Source organism: Sus scrofa, chromosome 2 (assembly GCF_054392235.1).
Source record: "Sus scrofa isolate SSC_HxYL_T2T_F1_AM1 chromosome 2, Sscrofa_HxYL_maternal_Yorkshire_Landrace_v2.0, whole genome shotgun sequence".
Taxonomy (NCBI): Eukaryota; Metazoa; Chordata; class Mammalia; order Artiodactyla; family Suidae; genus Sus; species Sus scrofa.
This window is the reverse complement of record NC_139384.1, coordinates 137,456,409-137,462,408: the sequence shown is the minus strand read 5'-3', so window position 1 is coordinate 137,462,408 and position 6,000 is coordinate 137,456,409.

The window sequence follows — 6,000 nt, the reverse complement described above, 5'->3', positions numbered from 1 at the left end:
CAGAGAGTTCAAATAGGAGGCTAGGCTTATGTTTGTGTTGAATATTCTAGCTTTGTAAAATGTTTCATTTGCAAGAGTAAGCTGCCCACTCAAGATTGGTTAAGTAATCTATTGAGTAACTCTATGATGGTTTTAGAAGGATTAATACATGGGGGAATTGATCATGGCATAAAAAACAAAGAAAGCAGGTTACATAAAAATAGCATTTCTGGTAAAGTACTACTTTTTAAAGTATTATGTATACATATTACAATTTATTCATATGTAGTTGGAAGACATGCCATATGTTATCAATAGATCTTTAGCTAGAGGGATTATGAGGATTTAAAAATTTTTTCTTCATATCTTTTTGTCTTTAATTTTTTGTACTATAATTTTTTTGCAATTTTTTAAAATCGAGGAATAGTTGATGTACAATATTAGTTTTAAGTATAACAGTGACTCAATTTTTAATGGTTATACTCCATTTGTAGTTATTTAAAAATACTGGCTCTGTTCCTTGTGTTATACTGTATATTCTGGTAGCTTATTTTATACATAGTAGTCTGTATCTCTTAATCCCCTACCCTGCTTCCCTTCTGCCCTCTTCCCTCTTCCCAATGGTAACTACTAGTTTGTTCTCTGTATCTGATTCTCTTTTGTTATATTTGCACTGGTTTCTCCTATTTTTTAGACTCTACATGTAAGTGATATCATACAGTGTTTGACTTATTTCACTTAGCTTAATACCATCCAATTCCACCTTCATTGTAGCAAATAATTTCATTCTTTTTTATGGCTGAGTAATAGTCCTGTGTGTGTGTGTGTGTGTGTGTGTGTGTGTGTGTGTGTGTGTACACACACATATACCATACCTTCTTTATCCATTTATCTGTTTGACAGACACTTGGCAATTGTAAATTACACTGCTGTGAACATTGGGGTGCATGTAACTTTGTGAATTAGTGTTTTCATTTTTTTTTAAGTTTCTTAAACTTTTTTTCTTTGGCTATACCCACAGCGTGTGGATATTCCCAGGCCAGGGATTGAACCCACATCACAGTAGCGACCCAAGCTGCTGCAGTAATAACACTGGATACTTAACCTGATGTGCCACAAGAGAACTTCTGGTGTTTTCATTTTTTAAGATATAAACCCAGAAGTGGGATTGCTAGGTGCTATGATAGTCCTGTTTTAAAGGTTTTTTTTTTTTTTTTTTGAGAAAATTCCATACTGTTTTCCACAGTGGCTGCACCAATTTCCATTCCTACCAACACTATACAAGGGTTATATGTACTTAACTTTCTTTTTTCCTTTTTCTTCTTATGGCTGCATCTGTGACATGTGAAAGTTCCCACGCTGGGGTCAAATTGGAGCTGCAGCTGCTGGATTATGTCACAGCCACAGCAACACCAGATCTGAGCTGCATCTCCAACCTACCCCACAGCTTGAGGCAACATCAGATCTTCAACCCACTGAGCGAGGCCAGAGATCAAATCCGTAACCTGATGGAGACCACATCAGGTTCTTAATCTACTGAGCCATAATGGAAACTCTGATATGGATTTAATTTTCTGTATTGAATTTTTATTTTGTTTAGAATTTGAAAATGAAATCATTAAATTTAAAATTGTCTCATGTAAAAAGAAAAAAATTCTTCTATTCAAATATTTCCAGGATGAAGTTGAAACCATCTAAAAAAGTGATCAGTGTTGGCCAGGGCTCTTTGAGAAATTACTTCTGCCTTTTTCTGAGAAAGGGTTGGCAGTGCTACAGTTAGTCCTGAACCATCCTCTATCAAAGAGACACAGTCTTAGGTGAGATACAGGGTCAACAAAACAAGTTAGGTTGCTTTCCTTATCACTAAGTTAGGGGAAAAAAATTTGCTCACAGGATTTGTGAAGCCAAAACAGCAAGTGAAAAAAAGGCTGACGCTAGAATGAAATATGAATAACTAGATACATTTTTATTCCTTTGCAAAAATTTATTTTGGCCTCTCACATTAAAAAGCTTTTTTAGGAGCTCCCGTCAATGGTTGACAAATCCGACTAGGAACCATGAGGTTGCGGGTTCGATCCCTGGCCTTGCTCAGTGAGTTAAGGGCCTGGCGTTGCTGTGAGCTGTGGTGTAGGTCGCAGACGCGGCTCGGATCCCGCGTTGCTGTGGCTCTGGCATAGGCCGGTGGCTACAGCTCCGATTCAGCCCCTAGCCTGGGAACCTCCATATGTCGCGGGAGCGGCCCTAGAAATGGCAAAAAGACAAAAAAAAAAAAAAAAAAGCTTTTTTACAGGAGTTCTCTTGTGCTCTTGTGGTGCAGTGGGTTAAGGAACTGGTGTTGTCACTGCAGCAGTTTGGGTTGTGGCTGGGGTGTGGGTTGGATTCCTGGCCTGGGAACTTCCACAAGTTGTGGGCGTAGCCAACTCCCCCAAACTCCGCCATGTACTAACTCAGTATATTAGCCTTTTTTTTTTTTTTTTGGAAAAAAACTTTTTCTACAGCCATAGTTCTCAATAGTTTTAACATCATCATCCATCAAATCCAACAAGCTCCCAAGAGTAAGTAACTTTCAACGGGACAAGGAAGAGAGCCTGAGACAGGTGCAAATCAGAGTGGGGAGAGGAAATGAACTCAAGTAAAAAAAATATTTCTTGGAGTTCCCGTCGTGGCGCAGTGGTTAACGAATCCGACTAGAAACCATGAGGTTGTGAATTCGGTCCCTGCCCTTGCTCAGTGGGTTAATGATCCGGCGTTGCCCTGAGCTGTGGTGTAGGTTGCAGACGCGGCTCGGATCCCGCGTTGCTGTGGCTCTGGCGTAGGCCGGTGGCTACAGCTCCGATTGGACCCCTAGCCTGGGAACCTCCATATGCCGCGGGAGTGGCCCTAGAAATGGCAAAAAGACAAAAAAAAAAAAAAAAAAAAAGTATTTCTTGCAGCTTCTGCTCTCCCCCTACTTTGATAATTGCTAGTTTATATGATTTTTGTTGTCTTTTATTGAATATTTAGATCAACATGGCAGGCAACTACCTATAAGAAAAAAAGCTTTATTCTGCTAATCATTGTTAGTAGCACTTCATTCTCATCCCTCCCTTCTTTCGTGAATCCATCTTGCTGTCCTTCTCTATAATCCCTGTGCTTTGGGTGGGGGGTGGGGGGTACAGTGGCGGGGCCAGGTGACTTGGCCTCCAGCCTCAGGGCTAGACCTGGTTGCTTTAGAACTAATCTCCAACCCTTGCATCTGTGTCTGGTTTAGGACCAGGGTTTAGGCGAGTCACCTGTGGCATTTTCTGGACCATAGGATTGTTCAGAAATGAGCCTGAGGGCCAATGTGAGTGAATGAGACTCCAGCCACTTCAAAAGAAACGTCCTCCCTGTTGGGAAAAAAAAAAAAAACCCAAAGTTCTTTTTCTATGGAAATTGCCCTGTGCTTTTACAGTCTCTCCCTAATACAGGATGCTGACTGGAGGAGGAACTAATTCCAAACGAAGAGCCCAAACAAGGGATTTGTAGGGGCTGTACCAACCTTGAAGCTCTCTCCACTTCTCAAGTACCCAGTGCAAATGTTTCCTTACGCTGTGGGCCATTTGGGGTCAAATTTTCCATTTCTTGAAGCTGAAAGCATACAACTTATATAACACTGAAGAATTCCTCAGTATGATTTTAGTGTGAACTTCATAGGCTGGAATAATAGGGAAAGAGAAGCTGCTGGAGTCCCTGTAACTGTTGATTTAAGTTAATCACTTTAGCATTTTAAATGTTAATTCTAAAAGTTTCCATTAAATACAGCATAATAATTTGGCTGGTTATAAGAGACAAGGGCTTTTAGCAATCATAAAATGCCAGCGATCTTAAAGCAAATCTCAATAATAGGATGTGTGCTTAAACTGTGTTTTACCTGTAATGTCCTTGAGATCTAATCTTAAAATATCAATGCTGATAAGAGGTGATTAAGATACATTGCTCCCTGAATAATTTAGGTATCACATCGTCAAGTGGAAGAATTACACTGAAGAGAGATTTCACTAAGTATGCACAGTATTACAAAAATAGTTCTTATGTTTTTCAAAAGTGGTCCCTTTTCAGCTCGTTCATTTACTCTTTTAAAGTGTACTGAAATATTTAAAAATAACATCAAAAGCACAAAAATAGAAGCAAGTCAACTTTCTAAAAAAGGAGCTCAACTTTTTCCTTCTTTGGTGAAATTTCAGATTTTGTTCCCCAGTTTGTAAGTCTAGAAAATCAGTCCTTTAAGGGTATGGGGAGAGGGAAAGGTGATAAACAGATGCCAAGTAAGCCACATGATTGTCTTCTAGGAGAAATACAACTGCATTGAAAGCGTATGTTTTTGAAGATCACTTAGATGCCAAAATAATTGTGAAAAACCTGCGCTATATTTTGACAGAAAATCTTCTGCCCTTCAAAGATGCTTATTTTGGGATTTCCCCTTTCTCTCCATTAAACTCAGCAGTATTTATTCTGCAGGCTACAGATCCATAGGCACTTTGCCACCCATCCTCCATTACATACTTGTATTTAATCTGCTCGATGCACACATTCCTACCTATTATAAAGAGGAAATAAAATATTCAGGTTAGCTAAATATTGGTCATCTAGATTTAAATTGGTATCTATTATGCTGACAGAAGAAAGTAGCAAAAAGGTATAGCCTCATCAAAAGAGAAAGTTCTTTGATTAAGGGAAATGTATTAAATTAACTCTATTCTTTTTTGTGTGTTTGGTGGTTCGTGTATGAGATTTTAGAATGGAAAGCAGTATCTGCTAAGGTCCAAACAACCAATATTAGCTATTTTGTAGGTTCTGTTTCCAAAAACCTATAACATTTTAATCCAATGAGACTTCGTTTTAGAGAGAGGACTTGTAAATAAAATATCCCAATGAGTGAAATTTTGACCAAAGTAAATAAGGTCACTGGATATGTTATTATCTTTGAGTATAGCCGTGGTTGATTTAAGAGGAGGGAAAGAAAAAAAAAAAAGTATGAAATAATTGCCTAATTACCGGGTATCAGGTTAAAGTACTTATTTGATTTAAATGGATGTGAAGTTAATGAATACAAGGAACTGCTCTGAAGTTCCACTTTTTCTTATCAAAATGATAACATTAGGCACCCATACTCCTGAGAACCAGCCTGGGTAGGGAGAAAGCTAATTGATCTAGGCAGAAACCCTTCAGGGGAAAAGACAAGAAGAAAAGAAACCTGGCCACGTGTGTAAGACGAGCACTCCCTAAGCTCTACTCTGAGAAGTGATAAGTTAACTCTTTGGATGGGCTGATAATTGGGTTGGTCCCTTGCAGTGCTTTTGTTAGACTTTTAATACTTTTAATACATTTAATACTTTTTAAATGGAAACAAATTCAAGCCTGATGTCTGCTCAGTTTTCCTAAAACTTAGAAGCTTGCTTTAATTAAAAAGACAGATCACCCGTGAACTTGACTGAACATTGATATATGATAATTTGTTCAATTACAAACCGATTAAGTTCAGAGGTACATTTTCCAAGATAGACCGAGATGTGAATTTGGGTATTTGAAATTTGAATAAACTCCTGGGAATCTTACGGTTCTATTTTGGTCTAGTGAAGAAAAAGAAGAAAGTCCTTGAACTTCTGATTTCTACATTTAAAAATGGGAAGTGTAAAAATTTGACAAAAGTAAGCTACTAGCCTAATACAGCTTTTTATTTTGAAGAGAGGAATATTCCAAGAAAATGTTCAACATTTTGGTAAATTTACTTTATAATAGGTAATATTAGTCAAATATGTCATATCACATTAAGTTTAGAGTCCATCCATTGGCTGAAATCCACTGTAGTTTTGTTCATTTGTTCGACAAATATTTATTAAATGCCTCTTTTGTGCCAAGCACTGTTTTAGACCCTTGGATAGAAAGTAGAACAAAGAAGGTTGTGTCTCATGGAACTTAATTAATAGATTGTACTTCATTGGCACTTGTTCTACTAATATAACGAATTGTTAATTTATTTTTTAAATTTAATTTTACCAG